The 23,697-nt window shown below is 39.3% G+C and overlaps 1 protein-coding gene and 1 long non-coding RNA gene across 2 annotated transcripts in view; one reads left to right on the forward strand and one right to left on the reverse strand.

The window, feature by feature from the left end:
* Positions 1-7,857: 7,857 nt before the first annotated feature.
* Positions 7,858-8,427, reverse strand: LOC124392319. Its single transcript, XR_006927146.1, has 2 exons — positions 8,290-8,427; positions 7,858-8,074 (listed from the first exon to the last, which is right to left on the reverse strand). It is a non-coding gene; the product is annotated as an uncharacterized LOC124392319 (long non-coding RNA).
* znf609a (zinc finger protein 609a) overlaps positions 8,070-23,697 on the forward strand; it is a 122,413-nt gene continuing 106,785 nt past the window's right edge. The window contains exon 1 of the mRNA XM_046859194.1: positions 8,070-9,036. The gene's annotated coding sequence lies outside the window, so the exon portion shown is untranslated. The remainder of the gene's footprint in view (positions 9,037-23,697) is intronic.

The following is a 23,697-nucleotide window of genomic DNA, read 5'->3' on the forward strand; positions in this document are numbered from 1 at the left end:
GCTCGCACCAACTTTTTACAATGTGCTATATATATAAAATGATATGTAATTACTTGATTCAAACTTCCAATTCCACACCTAGTCCCCTTTTTCTGTTATTAAAACCTCCACTCTTTTTGAGATAATGTTGGAGTGTAGTCACAGAGATTTGTGCTCATTCAACCACAAGGGTGTTGGTGAAGTCATGTACAGATGTAGGTGAGGTAAGAAGGCCTGGGTGCATCCAATTCATCCCAAAGATGTTTAATAGGGTTGAGGTCAGAGAACTATAGCAGGCCACTCAAGATCTTCCACTCCAACTGATGCAAACCATATCTTTAAGTGATATTTGTTCACAAATAACCCTTGTTCACAGGGGCATTCTCATGCTTGAACAGATTTGGATTTCCAAGTTCAAGTTGATGGTAATACGTCCAAGGACATCCTATACAGTTGTGTGCCTCCAAGTTTGTGGTAAAATTTGGGGAAGAAACACAACATATGTCCCAAATAATCATTGCAAAAACCTGTATGATAAAAAGATTTTGTGAAGATGTGGTAAAGGTTTGTGTTTTTATGGGATATGGCTGCATGCCTTCCTGTTTCCAGTGTCAATTGGAAATTTGTTGACAATTTTTTAGTTCCAAAAGAGATTTTAACATTTTTCTTAATAGTAATTGTTTTGTTGTTTGTAAAAGCAAAGACATGAACAAAAATATGTAAAACTATTAATAGACTACCAGTAAAACGTCCATGCACATAGTCGAAGTTGCTCCTTAATCCAAATAAAGAAAAATCTGCCTTTTTTGAAGCCAGTTCAACAACATGGCCACAGAAATCAGTCACAATTTGTCACTTGCTGCTTTTTTTGTTAAGGCTTCTCATCAGGTAACATCGGTTCAAAGCGTGTGTCGGGACATAAATCAGCTTTTGACAGACATTTTGTGGATCTCCGCAGATCTGTACCGTGTTTAAAAAATAATCAGCTCTATTATATTCGGTGAGAGCCTGACACACGTTTCTCTGTCGAAATGTCTGGTAGTTTTTTGTGCGTGCCGGTCAATCATTACAAGCTGGAATTAGCTGATGTTAATAGAGAATCACTCTTGGATTGAACCTTGGAATGAATCAAATTGAATGTATTATTTTACTGATGTCTCATTTCTCCAGAGTAATAGCAGTAACAGCTTTCAGTGCTGCTGCTTCTGCTGCTGCTGCTGCCTGGAGCTCATTGCTATTCAGAAGGCAAGCTGACATTGATCCTGCAGCGCTCTTCCATCCTTCTTTCTGACAGAGGGAACCTGATTGTTCATAAAAATGGAAATTGAGCACAACTCTCCCACAGAAGACCAGTGGCTGACTATGAGAGAGAGAGAGAGAGAGAGAGAGATTAATTTTACAAAGCCAACATGAATACCACACTTGAACAATAACATATGTACAATAATCATGCTCTTAAAAAACGGGCAGTTAGTTCTACTTGTTTTGTTGTTGTTGGCTCCAAGCTTCACCACTATTGATTGGAATTTCATATAAATCTTTAGAAGGCAGTTACATGCCATTCTAGCCACCATGAAATCAAATAATTAGACTGAAAATTCTATAAACCAAGGGGGGGGGGCAAGCAAGAAAGCAAGAAAGCAGAGACACACTTAAAAATAGCTAATATTATTCTTTTTTTTTTTTCTCTTTCTCTATCTCTGTCTTGCTTCTTTATTTTCTATAAGAAAAGCTGTCATGCAAAGATTAGGATAAACAATGGTGCTAAGAACCTTTAGGCTGTCCATCATCTATATAGGTTAACTCAAATCCAACCTAGAGCGGATTAACACCAGCCCCATGTTCTGCTTCTGAAAGGGTAATTAAGCATTTTATGGAACAAATACTTGAAACAATAGCATGCATAGTGCGTATACATTGTGCCAATCTATTGCGAAGTTCTTTCATTAGTAATAGTAATAAAGAATGTTACTAGTAATAAAGAATAATAATTCTTTATAGGTTATGTCAAATAAAATGCAGTCTATAGTTTCCCAATGCGCTATTTAATCATATGTGTATGCAATAAGTAATTTCAATGACTTATATATTGACTGTATGGTTGGAAAGAGTGCACATTAAATCCGACTTAACACCTGACTATAGCCACTGTCAATTTAAGAATCATGAGGCTGGTGTTAAACAAGCGTTCAATCTTTAATGGTGGCTAAATGGTGTAAATGTATCCTGTTTGTGTGTGAGCGTGTGATGAAAAAATGCCAAACACACCTTTATTTATGGAGACTTTTGCCCTTAGGACAATAATCTGTTGCACTACATAAGAACCAATCTAAGTGTAGCAAGTTAGAGGTTCAACTCAAGGCATTCATTATTTCAAAATGGCACTGACTCCATACATCAACTCCCTGTTGTAGTCCATTCAAGCATGACGTCTCGTCAGTGTAGCAAAGCTGTAGCCTTAAAAATCTGTGTTATCTTTCCGAAGACAGATTCAAGCCTGATAAACTACTTCATATACAATATATGTGTTGTGTAGTGTGGTGTGTGGTTATTTTTTTAGTTTTCTTTGTCAGGTTGGCGACCTTATCTGTCACCACTCTTGCCTGAGAGTGCTGATTGGTCAAGTGACTACAATTTACCAAACACACCAAAGAAATTTTATCCCACAGTGGCTTCCTGCCTCGGGGTGAAACCTCATGCTACACTTTACCTTCCAGTCGGAAAGTGAATAACAACCGTGGCATGCCATTTAATGATCTCGGACTGGCTTTCCCATTACCTCATAAGAGTGATGACTGGGATGTGAATATGTGTAACCTGATCCCCGATCAGCCTCTGCCCTTTCCAATGCTAGATGATTTCTAATAAGGTCAAGTGAATAAATCTAGAAAATAAGTGCCAGAGACCGTTTCTTTCTCACAGTGCTAAAATAAAACACTCTCTCGCACACCCGCTTACATGCTCTGGCCTTTTTCAATGTTCGCACTAAAAAGAAAGTCCTCCATTTAAGCACTTAATGTTTCCGAAGCTTCCATGGGCATTATTTAAAGGGCAATTATAAAAGGATGATAAATGAGGAGAGGAGAGGCTTTCTTTACTGTTCTGTATGCTTTAGGCTTGGCATGCAATGGCTTCTTTTTAGGCAGAATATGAAGAAGTGTCAGACAGTGAGCTAGAACAGACTGTAACATAGCATTACTATAATCATAGGTTTGATTTTATAACTAATGTACCAATGTTGCTGTAAATTACTAATGTAATATTTGAGACTCCATAAAATATCTAAAGACAGATGAAGGATTTTGAATATAATGAATAGAAACTAGGGCTGTCAATCAATTAAAATATTTAATCGCAATTAATAGCATGATTGTCATGAGTTAACTCGTAATTAATCGCAACTTAATCGCAAGTTGTTCATGTTTTTAATACTCTAATCAACATTGGCATTTACAAATATGGATGCTTTATGCAAATGTATGTTTATTATTAGTAAAACCAAACTTGGAGCGTGAACAAAATATATTTTTGTAAATGTTTTACATTACAGTGTTTCAAATTACGTAAATCGTCAGGACACCAAAAGGAGCTTTTGCAATGTTTCCCACACGGACAGTTACAATTGCTGGATGTGTGCATTATTACGGTTTTTAAGACTTGGCACATCAGCAAAACAAATGTTTAGTGGTTAAAAATTACTTTTCGGTAGATTTAAGAGTAAAGAAATGATGTCGAGAATAAATGTGTGTTGCCTTAAAGGTTCTAATTTTGCCTCTTTTATATTTATTTATTTATATTTTTAATAAAAATGGTCAAACAGAAATGCGCGCTAAATTAATCCTGCGTATAATAAAATTCGTGCCGTTAAAATGAATTTGCGTTAATGCGATATTAATCCGTTCATTTTGACAGCCCCAATATAAAGAGTTTGACACAATGGCTTAAAATTACAAATGCCCTCAGCGTCCATCAGTGAACAGTTAAAAAAACAATGATAGAACTAAAATGAATGGATATTTGGTGTCACCCAGATGATTTGTGGATGGGAGGAGGGGTTCTCTTTTGAGCCTGGTTCCTCTCAAGATTTTTTCCTCATATCATCTAATGGAGCTTGCTCATTAAGGATAAAATTATAGGGTCTAATTTATTAATTAAATATATATTTACACATATTTTTATATTTACAATCTAAAGGTTCTATATGAATAAAACTGAATGAAATATATAGAGCTAATTGAGCTGATACCTGTTAATTTGAACAAACAATAGACATTCTAGAAATTATACATTTGGTAATTCTTTTTTTTAGCTATGATAATTATGAGGTGAAATGTTTACATTGGTCTGAACAACCTCGATAATTATGTATTCCGGTTATTGAGATATTATAGGACAAAAAAAAAAACAATTACATTGTAGAATGACTCCACTAATGGGAATCTCTCTGAATGTAAATTGCATTTTATAGCTTTTTACTATAGTACTACTTTCAACAAGAGAATAGCTGGAGGAGGGGCATTTGAAAAACAAATTACTGCTAATGGTTGCCTTCATAATCTTCACAATGATTGTAATATTTGCTGAATTTATCACCACTGCTAATGCATTATATCAACACCCAGTGTTCATTTTTCTTTCCTCGTATTGAGCCTTTTTTTCTCCCATTTACGCAATAAACCTAATCTAATTATATGCACACAAGGAATATAAAAGCACATTCTGTAAGTACACCTGTTTGTGCCTAAAATATAATATGGCATAATTTTAAGTCAGCACACCCCGCGTGGCACCACAGGGAGTAATTTGAATGTAATGGGAGGTTTGTCAAAGCTTCCTTTTTGATTGGCTTCTTTTTTTTTTTTTTTTCTTTGGGCTCTATGGTTGGAAATAACATGCAGAATATGCCATCACAGCTTTTGTTGTGCTCCCCTGTCAAATTATGCTGGAGTTGGATGACAGAATGGAACATCTGCAATGTATACGTGCCATAGAAAAGGAGTCCAGCATGAAATGAACTGGTTTACCATGAGAATGCATCTGCAGATGGCACAAAAGGCAGGGAGAACTCGGATGCCCGTGTCCCCCCTTTTGTCCCACTTCATTAGTCTTTCTGAATGTATCCTTCTACAGCTCATTACAATTACTGATTAATTAGCATAGCAAGTGCCTGACCAAGGAAATAAAAAAATAATAAAAAAATGCACATGTAAATCGTGTCTCAGTCGCCTGGCCATGACACATTCCCTAATTAAAAATGCAATCAGAACGACAAAGAAGAAAAATGAGGAAACCCATTCATTGATTTTTCAGCAAATGTTTTCTTTCTCTAGATGTGATTTATTACATGTTTTCTTCCTGCCTGACGAGTTGATGGCGTCAGAGCCTCAGGTTAGAGACAACGCCACTATGAATCAAGCCCATATGTCAGTTTGCTTATGAAAAGCAAAAGCATCAGGAAGCATATGTTAGTCACTTAACCTTGGATTCATTTGTCTAATCAACAGACTGATTCGTTTGATTGACAAACCATGAGATGCACTCAATTTGAAACGGTATAAATAACACACTTGTAGTGTTGAGAGTGCGGATAGAACTGATTTGGACGAGTTCCAGTCTGTGTTTTCATTCGGACCTGTGTGTCGAGGAGCGATTGCTTCACCCGAATCGTATTTATCTTTTGCTTGCATCGCCAGTGCTTACAGCTCGGTAGGAAAACAATTATAGGAAAAACAGAGCAGGTTCTGTGTGACTGAGTGGTTAACTCAGTGTGAAAGTATAGAGGCAATGAGAAGATAAAGTGGTGGACCTGACTGCCACCCTCCCAGTGTGAAAATTATCTCATTAATTCAGTTTCCCCTGGCCTCATGGTCTCTGAATGCTACAGAGACTCTTTCTATATTTCTCTCATTCTCTCTCTCTCTCTCTCTCTCTCTTTCGCTTTTCATACCAAGTCAACATTAGCATACCCTGGTTTCCCATGGCAACTAGCTCAGAACGATTCCCCTCAGCTTCCTCAGCACAAAAGCAGAGTAAACACTAGAGTTTATCTTCTCCCAGTGTATGACAAATAGTATGACATGTTTGCTTGTCACAATGACTGGTTCTTTTGCTTCACCTGCAACTGCAAGCTGATTTGGCCTACAAATACAAAGACCTTCTGACACTCGTTCAGCAAAGGAGAATAAAATGTTCAGTTAAGCAGCTCTCTTCAAAGCCTGACAACGCCATTCTGAGCTATAAAATCAATAGATTCCGTAAAAGGATACTGATTTTGCATCTGGCCAAAAGTGAAACTAAAAATCCATTATCAATTAGTCGGAAAAAAATGACTGATATAATGATATAGTAGATACTTTAAATTTAGGATCTAATTCGTGAATGTTTAAATAACAAAAGGGTTTAAAGCAATGCTGATCCCAATCATTTATCATGAGAGGATACACCAAGCATCACATGAAACAGATGCACTTCTTAATGCTAATATACACTACTGTAAATGGACAAAAGTTGTGAGGACCTAAGTATTTCTGTATGATTTGTATTATTTTGTGTATGATGATTATGATTTTGTAAGATTTGTATGTGCATTTTGAACATCCCATTTCACATTTAGTCCCCATTTGCTGTTACAGTAACCTCCACTCTTCGCTAGATTTTGGAGTGTGCTTGTGGAGATTTGTGTTTATTCAGCCACAAGGGTGTTAGTAAAATCAGTTACTGATGTAGAGTGAGGAGGCCTGGGGTGCAGTTAGTGTTCCAGTTTATCTGCAGTCCTCTTAAGATCTTTCACTCCAGCCCATGTAAACCATATCTTTATGGAGCTGGCTTTGGGCACAGGGGCACTGCCATGCTGTAACAGGTTTGGATCTCCTAGTTCAAGTAAAGGGAAAATGTCATGCTACAGTATCCAAAGACATTCGATCCTATTGTGTGCCTCTAACTTTGGGGTAACAATTTGGGGAAGAACCACAAAGAGCTAGAAAAGTCAAGTATCCCAATGGTTTTGTCCATATAGTGTATTTCAGTATTCATGACCTGCACACACTTCTATTTAAAAATAAAAAAAGACCTATATGATGACAAGGATTTACCTAAACATAACATGGGACTGTAAAAAAATATATATAATTGACACTTTTATTGATTTAAAGTGGGTAGTAGAGATTTGTATTTAGTTGATTTTTTTTAATGAAAATTTGCACAGAATCAATTTACTGTGAGATTTTCTACATTATGAATGAGATGTCACAAACGTCCCACTGTTATGACTGGACACAGGCTACACTACCCCAGCATGTGATAATAGATGCAGGAAACATGAACACATGGTACTTATATGACCAAGCTAATTATGAAGGAAATTGATGGTTATTTTAAAATTTGACATGTTTCATTTTTTACTGTGGCAATATGTGCTTACGGATGTTGCAAACAGAGCACACATCCATTCCTGTATAACCCGTTACAAATGTTTTGCACACACACCAAATATGTGTCTTACTAGCCTACTGAGGACCTTTCATATATGAACTAAAGAAGCCTGTACCTACACATAAATCTATCTATAACCTAAGTAATAAAATTAAATAATAAAAGCTAAAGAAAAAGGTTCTCCCATTCAGATCAAACAAATGTCCCTACAAATTCACACCTGTCAGTTCTCTGGCACATTTTGTTCCCTACCAAGATATAAATACATGCCCAGACACATGCATATTTGTCATACTACTTTTGTGAGGTCTTTTCATTGACATAACTAATAAAGAATTGATTAAATAAAGGAAAAGGAAAGCAATTTTTTGTTTTGTTTTAAACAACCGGTTAGAATGAGCAACATCCTATCTAAGACATGAAAGCATGCCCAGACACACACATGCCTAATGAGGACTTTCCATTTTAATAATAATTAATTTAACATAGTTTACTAAAGAATTCAACACCTAAACCACTACCATAAATACTAAAAAATGTAACCTGCAGTTTTTGTAGCAAAATAAAAACTGGTAGATGATATTCCTATATTATTGCTACTACATGTCCCCACCAGGATATTAAAATATCTTTCTGTCTCTTGCTCTCTCTCACACACACACACCTTTTATTGACATAATTCATAGAACTAAAGAATTCAGTAGACACCAAAACCATTACAATGATTACTAAAAAACAACACCAAAAAAAAGTGCAAAAAGGCCTTTTAATGGAGACCTGCCAAATGTCCCCACAAATTTAATTCTTTATTATTCCTACTTATTTGTCCCCACCAGTATATTTCTGTCTGTCTGTCTGTCTGTCTCTCTCTTTTCTCACACACACACACACACACACACACACACACACACACACACACTCTCTCTTGTACTAGCATTTTGGGGACCTCACATTGACATAATTATTAATGTAATCAATGAAAGCTGTATGCACACTTAGATCTAAACATAAACACACACATACACTCTCAGTTTTACTCACAGACACACACACTCACACACACACACAGAGTCAGTCAGTTCAATCCGAGTGGAGGATTCAGCCCGGGCTTTGCAGCAGCTCCATTAGCTCCAGCTTGCGGACAGAGTCTCGGTGTCTCTCGGCTTTGCGAGGCTACAAACAGCCATTAAATATTTGAGCCAAGGCGCTGAGGGAAAGCGGAGCGACATGAAAACCTCACGATCGACGTAATTTATCTCCCTTAGAAATCTGAGGAGGCGAGCAGCTGCAAGGTTTATTTTTTATCCGGGGACTCGGGAGTAAGAAGCTGGAGGAGCTGGAGAGGAATGAAGTGAAATGTCCGGGCGGCGCTGCGACGCGCTCTAACAGCGGGCTCTGAGTGCGTGATGGCCGCGATCCGCTGAGCTGGCCTTCCCGCTGTCTCTGTCTGGATCTCGGTGCGCGCTTGTGTGTGTGTGTGTGTGTGTGTGTGTGTGTGCGCGCGCGTGCGTGCCTATGTGTGTGTGAGATCTCCAGCGGCTCGTTTCTTTCCCCGTTTTTGCCTTTACCATTCGGGATCTATGGAGTGCACATGAGCACCGGGGGATCGGGGACACCTTCAGTGGGGTAAGTGGCAGTGTGTATAACCCTGTCCTGTGCAGGAATCTCCATGCGCCCTCACCCACCCGGGTTTCTGCCCCGAGCTAAGCAGTTAGCCCGCCGGATTAGCGCTGTAGCAGGCTAGCAAGGCTCAGTTCATCCAGTGACTTGTGCATATGTTTTGCATGTTAAAAAAATAAAAATAATTATAATAACAATATCATGTAGGAGAAAATGGCTATTGGTTGTCCAGTGCGGATCCATTTGGTTCATATTGCTGTTTCCCCCCGGATGTCTTTTCATGTCATTGCGTGTATATTGAGGGGTTATTGGGTTAAAAGGTGGTACCTAGCTGTCCTGATCCTCTTGATTTCCCACCTGAAAGCGACTATTTCTCTTATGCTAGAAAGCTCATGATTGGTGTGAACACTAATGCCGTGCTAGTTGTGTCCATGCCCTTCGCTTTGTCACACATCTCCAGCTAGCTTTTTGCTAGGCATGGGGTAGAAGCTCCGAGCTCCATACGAGTCCAGTCCGTGTAGGAAGGCGTGCAGTGATTTACCCTGAAACACTACAAACGCTTTTACATCATTTGTTCCTGGTCCTCTGTTTTTCACACGCAGTCTCATGAGATCAAACAAAATAAATGGAAGCTTTGTATCATTTTTGTAGCAAAAATCTCACCCCCCACCACACACACACACACACACACACACACACACACACACTTCAACCCTACACGCTAACACCTATAGAGTCATGCGAGCTAACAAGGCCCACTGAGCAAAGCCTCATCTCCTACAAAAGACCCCAAGGGCGGACATGAAGCAAACAATAATAACCGCATTCTTCTCTAAAATGTTTCGTCTCTATGATTTTGTTCGTATACTCCTTCCAATACATTGTGTTTTGTTTGTCCTCCGTATGGCGTGGACTCGAACAAGTCCAGATTAATTTCTCACCATTTCCTTCACCTAGAACTGCACTCCCTTAAAAAACAAAACAAAAAAAACCCAGTACGTTTGATTGAATCAATAGCGTACCAGATCATTTCCTTACATTATTTATTTTGGTTCTTATTAGTAATTTGGTCAAGGAGCATGGTGGTGCAGGATGTGTCATTGCACCACATGCTTTAGTACTTCCTCAGATCTCCAGAGCTCCACTTCATGTATGTGTGGAGTGTGTGTGTGTATGCTGGGTCTTTCTTTTTTTTAAATTATTTTTTCCTCCCCCAGAATACAAACATGCCAGTGGGTGAAATGGCTGCTCAAAATTGCCTCTAGGTGTGAATGTGTAAATGGGGGACTGGCATCTGATCCATGGTGTCTTTAATGTTCCCAGGATACACTCTGGATCCCACACCAAGATAAGGTGTTACTGAAGATGAATGCTTGGGCATATGCCATTTCCCACCCACTAACTCCTTCCCTCCCCCCCTTATCACACGACAGCTATCTCGCAGGTCGGGTAAAAGCCGGCTTCTACGTCTTTTCAATCTTCTGTTCGTGCTACTGAAAGGCTTTTCTGCAAACATGAGCTCATAGACTGCCCACGATCGGGTAATGCTGCCCTGAACACCCCAGAGAACATGCTCTATTTTTTTTGCACTTTTGGACTCTTGGCTGTGGCATTGCCATTTATTTGATCTCGTAATCTTTTCGTTGATAAGGCGAAACTTTTTTGTTTCTTCTTCTAAAGGTTACAACATTTGACTTATTCGTTATACGGTGCTGTTGAGCCATAACCCAATTGAGACATAATCTCTGTTAAGCTCTTTTTATGTTCACATACACTTAATTTCCTAACCACGAATTCTGTGAGTATTGCGACAATGCGAGTAACAGCACTAATGTGCCACGAATGACAAAGATTATTTTCTGAGGGGTTTATAAGTGCCATGAGAGTTAATTACTAATAATGCTGCTGTAACAGAAGCTGGTTTATGAATGGTGTCAAATACAGAGAGTCTGTTTCCACTGGTGGAGTGAAATATAATAGAAATAAAACGCTAGTGTTTGCTGACCCGTTGTCCGAGACATCGACACCATTTTGGTGTTTTGAACTGATAATTACACATGACCCTTTATGATTTTTAAGACTATCATAATCACGCCCCATTGTGTGGCTACTTCTTCGCTAAGAAACTGTTTCTAATTTAGTGGCGAATCTATTGAGCAGATCGCATGCGTTAGGTCAGCGGACACACTTTCTACCCCCTCGTCATAAGTACAGTTGAAATGATCTTCTTCTTTCGGCTGCTCCCATTTGGGGTCTCCACAGCAGATCATCCGTCTCCATACCCCCCTGTCCTCTACATCTGCCTCTTTCACACCAACTACCTGCATGTCTTCCCTCACCACATCCATAAACCTCCTCCTTGGCCGTCCTCGTTTCCTCCATCCTGGTGGCTCCATCCTCAGCATTCTCCTACCGATATACCCCATGTCCCTCCTCTGCACATGTCCAAACCATCTTAATCTTACCTCCCTCACCTTGTCACCAAAACGTCCAACATGTGCTGTCCCTCTAATAAACTCATTTCTAATCCTGTCCATCGTCGTCACCGTTGAAATAATGTTTATACTAAAAAAAAAAAAAAGGGTCTGGATGCCGTTTTTTTATTGTGTCGAAATTTTTACTGTATTCTGTCGGTTTCATTTTTCTGATCATCATAATCACAAGCTTGTCTTGGACTCCGAGGGTTTCAGAACGCAAACTGATGAGGTTACAGTGTAACAGAGTTTTAGACATTTTATAGTGGGTTACAGCATGATGTTGTAACTAGCATGTGATTTTTATATCTTGTGACTGCTCCCATTGCCAAGTGACTCGTAATTAAGCGCCCTGGCTGATTTGGTTCTTCTTGTGCTTAGCGAGCATGGACTGAACATATGGCGCTACCTTGTTGTGCTTATTGTGTTTATTTCGCACTAGCGTTTTATTAATTGATTGATTGGGAATGAATGTCATTTCAGACTGTTAGTTGTTCATTTGTGGCCATTCAGGATTTAAAACTGCTTCTCCTTCCGCGCATGGGGTCTGTGATCGGTAACAGATGCAGGCGTTTTAATGCTTTGTAGCCTCTTTAACGAACATATTGAGAGGAACTGATACTGCGAGGACGGAGAGCAGGTTTTGGTTTGGTTTAAAGTCGGGGCTTGTTCTTAAAATTGGTCAGCATTTAAGTGCTTGGTGTGGAGAGAGATGTTCAGTCTCAGCGAGGGGGAAATTCACCCGATCTTCAGTCCGGAGAAGAACCGTGGCGCATATCTGGGGGGGGATGGTGTATTCAGCTGAGCCGTCCCACAAATTTGAAGAGAACGTGGTGCAGTGATTTCTAAAAAAGTACCTTCGGGTAGGTGGGGGCTGGTCTGGTTTTAGATTTATAGGCAAGCATCTGGGTTTTAAATCTGGTCCAGGAAGCGAGTAGACCCATTAATGGCTTGATTCGGGAGAACTTGTGAAGACCGAAAGTAAGTCGTACATCTGCGTTCTGGATCAAGGCTAAATAGTACACAGAGGAAGATCGCATGGAGTGAGTTGCAGTAGTGCAATCTCAGGATGACCAAGAACTGGACGAGCAACTGAGTGGCCTCCATGGCATCGTCCCACTTCATGATCTCTCTGTTGTCCAGGAAGATGATCATGACCTGGAGTTACATCTCTAAAGATTGTACAACGTCTCAGAGTTTCTTTTTCAGTTGATGAGCTGCCTCACGTGTTGAGATGCCTGATGGACATTTCTGAAACACGGGTCCTCTCTGAGGGAGAAAAGGAGAAGATAGCATAGCAGGGGTGAAGAAATGTGCGAATCGTCCATGTTCCTTTGTTACTACAAAGCTTTAAAGCCAATGAGGAATCCAGACAGTTGATGATGTACCTGCTGTTTTCAGAGCTTGTTATAAACTCAATAAGCGCAAACAACACGCCAGTAAAGTGGAGCAGTCGGTGTTACTCTTTTATAAGCAGCCTTGATTTATTTCAGCAGACTCTCCTTGTACTGATAGACATCGATGGATATCATCACGCACCTCACTAAGTGCACAGAAAATGAGCATCTGCCGGTATTAGGAGCCCTTCTGACAGTTCATACCTGTACTCAACCTAAAGTAGAGGTTACCGGCTATCAATCAGAGTTGTAAGGTAATTGACGTCCAAGGCTTTAGAGCTTTAGAGAATGTTTTATGTTGCTGCCAAATAGGACATTTCTCTGTTAGGATCATAGGGTTCTATATAAAACACTATAATACTTACATAAATGTATTACAGTTGAAATCTCATCATTTACGAATGAGAACCGATTTTATATTTCCACACGTTTTAATGTCCCTGAGACGTTTAAAAATAATCCACAGTGGTGTCAAACCCTATGGCCGATGATATATGGACACCATCGTATGTGCTTGGTGAACCTCCCATTCCAGATAAAATTCTCCTTCGATGTTCTAATCACCTCAGGTCTTCTTGGAAGGCTTTACCAGATCTAGGGGTTTGGCTGTGTTGATTTTTGTGCCTTTATCTCCGAGAGCGTTAGTGAGATGCCGGTATTTCAGTTCATGCCCAAGTTGTTCAGTAGGGCTGAGGTCAGGATTCTGTGCAAGAGTTGTTCCACCCCAAATTTGGTGAAGTTTTTTTTAAGTCTTTTTGTGCATTGGCATGTTGGGTCATGTTTGGATGTTTTAATGCCAGGCAAGGAAGATCGTTTTAAATATTACAACATACAGAGACAAACAATTGTGTGCTTCCAAATATGTACAACAGTCAGATATAGGTTATTGCCTGCCTGCCAGCCAGCCAGCCAGCCAGCCAGCCAGCCAGCCAGCCAGCCAGCCAGACAGACAGACAGACAGACAGACAGACAGACAGACAGACAGACAGACAGGTTACTAGATAAATAGTTAGTAGCAATCTTTCTGAATGGATAGATAGATATAATTGCAATTAGTAGCAATTGTGCAGATAAATATGTAAGTGTATGTACAGCTTGTAAAGATATATTATTTAAACATATGTACATAAAGTCTATAGCAGTAAAGAGATGTGTAGACACTGTTGAAAAGTACAAGTAAACACTTGTAAGTCTATGGCAGTGAAAAATGTGCAGACACTGATGTAAAGGTACAACAAGTAGTAAGTTATAAGAAAAAATGACTCCTTGTTGGAGCACACACTATTATTTACAAAAAGTCCTCTTATTATGCATAAAGAAAGTATAATTCGTGTATAATGTTTTTTATGAAGGGTACCATTATTTTCGGACAACCATGAATTCATGAATATGTATCCTTTTAGTCTCCACTTCATGAAAAATAAATGCGGAAAATGGTCCTGCTCGGGCAGTCTGCCTGTTAGAAAGCGTTTCTTCTCTCGGGTTGAGAAAGTGCCATTGTAAGTCGCCTCTCGCGTATTAAAACATTCAAAGCGCAAAACATTTGCATCAGCGAGTTCCCAGATTTTGACGGGTCAATTAACTGGTTCTGGCGCACAGCGGCATTACGGCTGGCGTTTTAGCCAGCGAAGCTTCCCGAAGATAAATTGCCCGGTGCAGATTTCTGTTCTGCTGTTGAGTGCAGCAAGGTGATGTGAGGATAAGGTCTGCTAAGTCACTCGCTCTCGCACTGACATTTTGTTATCCTGCTGCTATCTGGCAGGCACCCAAGTGGATTTTGGTGCAGTGGAGGAAGAAGACGGAAGATTGCTCTCTTCTTTCAAGACTTGACTGGCTCTACTTCGAACGCCATGTTTTGACACTGTCAAGACTTCTTTTTATTTTTTTATTATTTCTTGTGTGTGTGTCTAGTACTTGTAATGTCTGGGTGTATTTTTTTATTTATTATTTTTTTAAACAAACAAATGCTGTTTGCAGGAAAAGTCCTGGCTGATATGTTTTCCACCAGCACTTTTTTGGATTTGTCATTCAGAGAATTGTTCATCAAGCGTCATTGCTGAACAGCGAGAAGATTTAATTTACCGTAATTTTCGGACTATAAAGCGCACCCATATATAAGCCGCACCCACTGAATTTTACAAATATCTTTATTTTGAACATAAATAAGCCACACCTGTCTATAAGCCACATGTCTACACTAATGTACTTTACACAGGCTTTGCGCTTCCTTTAGGAGCATAGCGGTATTTTGGGAATAGCATGCCACTGCTTTTTCCGGTATTACTGCATGTGTGCAAGACGAGGAATATGTCCTTATTATTTTCTGATGCTCATTTCTAAGTTTCTTTGACTAACCCTTAACGCTGTTGCCAAGAAAAATAAAAAAGCACGAGTTTTGGAAACCTGTCTGTGCTTATATGATTTCTGTTGCAACTGGAGTTAGCGAGCTCTCCCTTCACCCAGACTCAACGCACTACAACGGCTTGTATCTAAACAGTAGCCGACCAAGAAAGTCATTGTTCACTGTCTTCCTCCTTCCTTTCACAACTATTTCTCTCGGGAGTTTATCTTTTGTCATCGTTGTGCGTTTAAAAAAAAAATTTTTCTCCCGAAGCCGTGCAGCTTAGAACACAGGTGAGGTGCGTTTTTTTCGTTTCCGTTCAGAAATTTCATTGGTCTAATGTTATGGGGATCAGTTTTTTGGCTTGAAGTTTGTGAAACCGGGAAAAACCCAGGAAAAATGTATAAATAAGCCACTTCGTTGTTTAAGCCGCGGGGGTTCAAAACGTGGGAAAAAAGTAGCGGCTTATAGTCTGGAAAATACGGTAAATGTATTTTTTTTTTTTGAGACATTGTAGAAAACCATGAAAATCGTTTCGCTCTTCGATATGAACAAATCAGCAAAAAAACCTGAAAAAATCCCCCAACACTGAAGTCTATAATCACTGGAAACATTCAGGTTCACTACATTGCTGCTATACACGTATAAGCACTTTTAGAGCAATAAAGGAGGTTTTATATACGGTTAGTGGGTGTAGTAAAAAAAAGCTGTATTTTTTTTTCTCCCTTTTATGCCTCCTGTTTAATGTCCCAAGCTTTCGTTAGAGGAGTGACCATATTAAAGTTAGAAAAGCCTGCTTTACTGTGCGTTTTCCTTCATTACACTACGACTTTTCCTTTGTCCGAATGACTAATCCCGACTTGTGTGTGTGTGTGTGTGTGGGTTTGTTGCGATGCACCTTGTCAACGTCGCTGTGTTTTGACTCAGGAGTAGACGTCAGCGAGACAGCACAAGAAATCCGAGAGAACGGTAATCGCGCTCGAGCTGAAGACGAGCTGCCTTTAGGGCGAAAGAGAACAAAGAGCAGACGAGTGGAAAACAGAATAAACGTGGTTCCAATTTTCTTCTTTTCGGCTACAGCAACTGGTAAAATGTCGCAGTAAAAACGCGTCGTAGGGACGGCGTGTCGCGCAGCCTGTAAAACGAACGTAGTACCAAATCTAAATCGGTGCGCTCGCGAAAGCTGTGACCAAGCGTTTTATGTAGGACTATGTATAAACTGCTAATGCTTTGCTTCTTAAGTGTTGCTTCAGGCTTAGACATATCTTACATAACCACTCGGATCCTGCAAGAATAGCTGCGAATTCACCTTTTCAGAAATGTATTTATGTTTAGCTCGATTTAAATATGCTATATGAATAAAAGGTTGCGGACAAATTCCACCATTAGTCACCGTTTTTTGCTGTTATAATAATCGCCACACTTTTGGGAAGATGTTCCAATAGATTTTGGAGTGTGTTTGTGGAGATTTTGCTCATTCAACCACACAGGTGTTAGTAAAGTCAGGTACTGATTTAGGGGAGGTGAGGAGGCCTGGGGTGCAGTCAGCATTCTCATCCCAAAGGTGTTCACTAGGGTTGAGGTCAGAGTTCTACAGAAGTCCACAAGGGTGGACCAGGTTTGGGTCTCAGTTCAAGTGAAGGGAAAATTGTTACTCCACCCAGACATTCTAACATTTTGTGAAAGAACCACATACCACTGGAAATGTCAGGTGTCCCAATACTTTTGTCGACATGGCATTACTTTATTAAATAAATAAATATATTTTTGGCTTTTTTTTTGTTGTTTGTAAGTAAAGATCAAATCAGGAATCTTGCTCATTTTTGCTCAGAGGTGCTTAACTGTTGCTCTGTAAGAAAGAAAGCCATAGACTACATGTTTTAACAGATGACATCTCTTGTGCTTCAGAAGTCCTTGGAAATCCCGTCGTTTCTTTTTGAAGCACTTTTTTGTAACCATCGCTCGAAGCACATTCTCCACGCTACAGCACGAACAAGCAGCGCGAGAGTTTTAGCTCGTAAGACCCTGAAGGACGTTTCAAAATGTCATTTGGCAAACCTTTTGTTATCTTTAATTGGAAGAGCTGGAGATTTTTAGAAGGGAATGGAAAACCAAAGTGAAAACGTACATAGTGAAAAACGATGCCGAATGCTTTTTAACGCTGTTCTCGAAAACGAGTGAAATGAATGCAAGTTGGTATTCTTTTGAAATTCCTCATGTCCAAGTGGTTAAACCACAGCCCATGAACTCGATAGTCTGCTCAACTGAACTGTCTCTTCCTTGTTTGCATAGTGACATTGAATCAAGATGGCTGCTCCCCACGAATCGTGCAAAGTCCAATATCTCTACCTTCAGATAAGTTTATAGCATCGGCTTTAGATCAGTTCCTATGCAGACACTTGGTTCAGTCTATAAAACTCAACATACTAATCACTGGTTTGGAAACGTAATCCTTCACTTTATCAATAATATTTAGCTCGCTGTAGGTTAAGGTTGGTTACTGTCATTGCCATTTCAGTCTGAAATTATTTGTGAATGTTGAAGGTTTGCAGTAATAAATAAGCAGATAGATACTCCGGTTTTTACCTGTAAAACTGAGCTTGAAGCTTTTGATTTTAAATTTGAGATTCACGTGCGATGACCACGCAAACAAAAGACACTCTTTCGCTAAGGTATCTGTGTTTTCTTTTGTTCCCCCCCTATACAGTGGTACCTTGACCTGCGAGTTTAATTCGTTCCGTGGACAAGCTCGTATCTCAATTTGCTCAGACATCAAATCAGTTTTCTATATTGAAAATACTTAAAATGGCATTAATCCGTTCCAACCCTCAAAATGGGTAGAGGCGATAATCGGAGGCGGAGGGAAAACTAGTTTTTTACTCCTGTACACTACGTATCCCTAAACTTTACAATTTTTACTTTTTCTTCTTTGCTTATCTTAATTTTCGTCACAATCTTCGCTTTCTGGCTTCGCTTCGCCATCTAGCAGCGGCGTCTCGAGCTCTTACCTCAATTTTTTGCTCGCGTAATAAAGCAAAAAATCGACCGAGTGTCCGCTCGTACCTCGGAAAACTCGTTCATTAATGCATTCGTAGGTCAAGGTACCACTGTACTTTCTGTCAACATACTGAAATAACATTCCAATTTGTGAGTTCCTTCTTTCCAAGGCACCAGGAAAACATACATGTTCTACTTTAAACAATGAATTTAAAAAAAAAAAAAAAAAAAAACATTATTACACCATAAAACGAATGAAAGCAAAGCAGCCCCCATTTAATAGCATTTAAAAGAATCTGTAACATTTCGATATTTTTTAATGATAAAGTTGAACTTAAGGTTGGATTTAATCTTGAATATTGGGTGGATTTTGTCATTTTTAAAAAATATCTTTTTTATAAATTTTTTTTATGCTGTTCCTAATCTGAATAGAGGTTGACTGTGGAACATGCGGTGAAACATTTACTTGGTAAAATCATTAACGTCCAGTGCTTTTACATTTTTTTTAAATGTAACGATCGGTTCGGTCTGGTACCTCGACAGCGCCATGGTTTCCTCAAGTTCTCATAGGTTCTGTGGTAATGAATAATGCCATGCTGTCAGATTGTGAAAGAGCCGTGTGAGGAAATAGATTTGTGTTAATTCCCGCTTGCTTTTTCAGCCCTGGGTATATAATCATTTAGCAATAATGTAGGCCGTGTGTGTGTGTGTGTGTGTGTGTGTGTTCTAAAGTGCTGTGTTTCTGGAGCCCTTTTAGTTAATGGGTAATGATTTTTTTTTTTTTGTGATCTGACCAACAGCTGATCCTGAGCAAAGACCAGAGAGAATGAATTGGGTTGGGGAGAGAGAAAAAAAAAATAAAGGTTCTCAGGAGGTTCTGACTCGTAACCTATTATCGCTTCCGATTGAATTGGTTGTAGACTGAAAAGAGAAATTAGTTTCTCCCGCTCTTGGAATGTGTTTTTTCACAAGTAACATTACCCGAGCTTGAAAAAGTACAAACAGTGTCTTTTGACCTCGACATTGCAGCTTGGCTTTTGGTGTCAAGACAACGACTGTGCTCATTCGAGCTCCATGTGATATTCGAAGGTCCCGAAAGATCACTTAAATCATTAGTAAGACCATGGAATCGAGGCTAACGACGGAGTTCATGCTGCTGGTTGAATCGTGGTGTTATTTGTATTGTGAAAATGTATCCCTGAGGATGGCACAAGCCCTTCAGTACTTGATGATGCAATGAGCTGTTGGCACCGTGCTTTAGTAGTCCCTATAGCGTCATTAAACAGCCTGCCGTCTGACATGGAAAGGGTTTTGGCTTGTGTACAGAGGAGCATTTCTCAAAAGTGTTTAACTTCTGAGGCACAAGATACCCAAAGTATTCAACCTGTTTTTATGACATAAGGACTATAACTACTCGAAGCTACGTATATCCTCTCACAGGAATCCATGTGCTTGTTTGTTTTATCAGTATCTAAAATGGTTAGAATGATTAACTATTAAAAAATAGTCTGAAGGTAAATAAATGGATATTTTAAAATATTTCGACTTGCAAGGATTAATTGAATAAGAAAGCTGAATAAAATAGTGTCTCACTCAACCCCACTTGAAGGAAAAAAGAACCTTATGCGAAGACACATTGCGTTAGTCAAGCGCTAACTACAATACCACGGCAACCAGCCGTAGCCCTTAGAAGCAGGAATCCCTCCTGGCGACAGACATTTAACATTTAACAATTAGCAGTCTAAAGAGCGAGATCTTCTGGTTTAGATACTGGTAAAACGGCCCCTTGAAGGAAAAAGTCAAATTTCAGTTTGCAATAGAGAATGAGTGTTACTCTAGTGACGGAATGACATTCTGAAAGTTTTTATTTTCTCTTTCTCATGTCCACCCTTGCATGTTTGAGCTAGAGGACATGTAATAGTGATGGTATAGAGAGGAGAAAACCCACATGGGGCAAAGTTGGAGTTAAAATTTAAACCTTATTTGACCACAGGTTGCTGAACACACAAACAATTATGTGTTTAGATTCATACCTGTAGCCTCTGACCACTTTTCTTTTTCTTCCAAAGGTCTTGACGTTGACATACTTGACATTGTATCTATGACTGGTCAGACAGTGTGGATGCTGGATATTTCATTGATGCTCGTATGCTCTCCAGTGATTAAAAAAACGCTTCCGCATGTTATCATGTTATTTTGCATCAACGTTCTCCTGCAACTTGAGATTGTATTTTGCAGAGGGCAGAAACACACACACCAGTGTTCTGTATTGTTTGAAGACTATGATTACACTCTTGATGTCACCCAAATGAGGATGGGTTCCCCTTTTGAGTCTGGTTTCTCTCAAGGTTTCTTCCTCATAACATCTAAGGGATAAACACACATCGTTCACCTTAACTGTCTGTTGTGAAAAGCGCTATAGAAATAAATTTGACTTGACTTGAACTGGCAGTTCTGTGGTACTAAACCAAGAGGTCTGATTTTCGGTTTGGATCCCAAAGGTGTTCAATAGGATTGAACTTTGAGGACTATAGAAGGAAGATCTTCAACTCCATTCCATGTAAAGTGTAAAATGTTCATGGAGCCATGAACAGTTTGGGAAAGAACCACATATGGCTGGAAAAGTCAGGTGTCTATTATAGTGTTTATATATCGTATTTTCTCCCTGCCCTTAAATTGACATTGTGTAGTTGATGGCCTTTTCTCTTGACCGATGTTTCAGCTTCAGTCGTTTATTCATATAGACAGCCTTTCTCCTTTTCCTGGCAAATTCCCAAAGGGCCGTCGACAATTACATACTTCCTCACAAGTGGGTCATGGTGAGGCAAGGGCAGTGCAATTTAAACAATGCCAAGTGGGAGGCCGTCAGCAAAACACAGGCATCTGTCTGTTTGTGGTCGCTGATATGTTCCTTTTTTAGGACCGTTGCCATGACTCTTCCTGGCACCTGGTGACAGCCTTCTGGGTTTTGTCACCTTAATGAAAAGATGGAAGTGTTTTAAGAAAAGGATAGTCATCGTGTCCCTTGTCAGTCAAACATGTTTGGGATCAAAAGGGTTCATTACTTGCAGATTGGTGGTTTTGAAATTAGAGATCTTCTATGAGAGAGCTCATTCCTGCTACATATTTAACAGTTCTGGAGAGATCTTTGATTATATAGAACATAGTGCATACATTCTCTTCAAAACTACCAATTTGATGCCTGCTCTATATAATCCTTGAATACAAAAACCAACAGTTTTTGACCTAATTGTTAAATATGAATCTGAAGATTTTTTCAAGGTAAAGGCCAAATTACTTGTCCCTCGCAGGCCACGTTAATATTGTCAGAATGACCACATTGGCAGAATTTTTTTTAATGTTTTTATTCCAATGTTTATCACTTTTTTGAGACCTGCCGTGAATATGAGCGGACCCGGATATGAAATCTTGCATCAGAGTCGAAATATATACCTTCTGCTCCTGCTCAACACTGCAAACCAAGCAGATTTTATTCTAAAGTTGATTTTCTTTCTTTACTGCTGTTATATAATACTAAGGGTTTGTGATAACGCTATAATTAGTGTTTTGTAGGTCGCTCTGGATAAGTCTGTCTGCCAGATACTGTAAATGTGAACGTGTTGCTCTTCTGTGGGTCACTTGTCCACATGTAATACAATTCTGCAAGCCATAGTTCACCAAACATGAAATTTGGAACACAGTGAAACTTTGTTTGTTTCCCTCCCCCAGTATTCGCATGGATATGAAGGGAAGTCATTGGAATAAGAAAAGTGTAATGTGCCCTCCTCTTTAATCAAGAACATTTCTTTACTGCCATGTGAGGTGCTGCACATGTCTTATAGACTTTACCTTTTGGACAGCTAACATCCAAGTGCGCTCTTTTGAACACGTTTATCTCCCAAACTAAATTGCGTTACATAATCACCTCAAACTATATCCTTGCTTGACTGTTATACAGTAAAACCTTGTTGTACGAGCAACTAATAGTATGAGCAAACGGAGATACGAGCAACCTTACTTGCTAAATTTACCCCATTTCACAAGCAAATATCGTTTTTGGCGGAGGGAAGCATCAGTCGCTCAGTTGATGACGTATCACTTGGTCGCTCTGGTTGTTCAGTGCAGCAAAACTTAACTTTTTTTCGTTATATTTTTATTTCACTAGAAATCTTGAAAAACGTCTCCCAAGAAAATCAGTGATGGTGTTGTGAAAATGAAAGTAAATAGAATTACCATTGAAACCAAGAAGGTTATGAGCGTGGTGCGCGTCTCACACTCACAATCAACCACTACCACATGGCTAAGTGTTAAATTATGTTTACATTACGGTAATTTGCGGTGTATTTGTTTGTTAAAATAGGCTACAAATACTTTTTAAGTGCAGAAATAAGCGATCAAATGAGGTCTCAGAACGGATTAAATCACTTTTACATTCATTCTTATAGGGAAAATCAGTTCGAACGTACGGGCAAATGGACCTACGAGCAATTTTCAAGAACGAATTATGCTCATACAACGGGGTTTTACTGTATAAGAAACTCTGGAAATCTTGGTCCACTTGTCTGTCTTTCACAATAACTAGATAGTAATCAAGACACAACAGCAGCGTTAGTTATGAAACTCTTATACAGTGAAGTCGCCCTCACAGCACCTTTCACTTTCTTAATTTTGAAACCTCTATTTCATGTTTTGCAAGCAACAACATTCTCAGCTAGGCGATTCGCAAGAGAAAAGTTTTATATACGCTAATATAGGATGCAAAAAAGGTTTCAATGTAAACACATTTTGAAAAACTATACACATTTCGTGTTGATCTTTTCGTGAGTGGGACCATGTTTTTCAAAAATAAATATAACACGTTTTGGTAGCCAATTTGAAAACGATTCCTTATGCCATCATCCGTCCCAAGTTTAGTGTCCAAGATTTATTTTTCAATGGAATTTAGTTTAATGTTTTTCTTTATAAGTTACCCACAATGCCATTCAACTACTTGATGAAAAGGCCTGGTGTACAGCTTGAACGGCCATGCTAATACTAGCTATTCTTTTTGAAGACCACATTGCTTGATGAATATGAGGAACCTCTTTAAGTGGTGTAACAGTCCCATAGAGGGCACTTAAATTCCAATGATGCCATGGCCTTCAGTGGGTAGGAGTTCAAGATTTTAAAGACATATAATGTTACTTCAGCTGCTGTTTGAATGACTTAACAGATAAACATGGCTTCACATTGGGGGGATGGTCTTCATGTGTGCCCATGCTGAGCATTTACATTTACGGCTTTTGGCAGTCTCTCTTATCCAGAACAACTTAGTTCAATTATTTATACTACTGAGCAGTTGAGGGTTAGAAGGCCTTGCTCAAGGGCTCAAGAGCTAGCAATGTGGGATTCTAGTTGTAGGATACTAGTTGTTGTATTCTAGTTGTAGGATTCTAGATACTAGTTGTAGGATACTAGT

The sequence above is a fragment of the Silurus meridionalis genome, chromosome 10 (assembly GCF_014805685.1).
Source record: "Silurus meridionalis isolate SWU-2019-XX chromosome 10, ASM1480568v1, whole genome shotgun sequence".
Lineage (NCBI taxonomy): Eukaryota > Metazoa > Chordata > Actinopteri > Siluriformes > Siluridae > Silurus > Silurus meridionalis.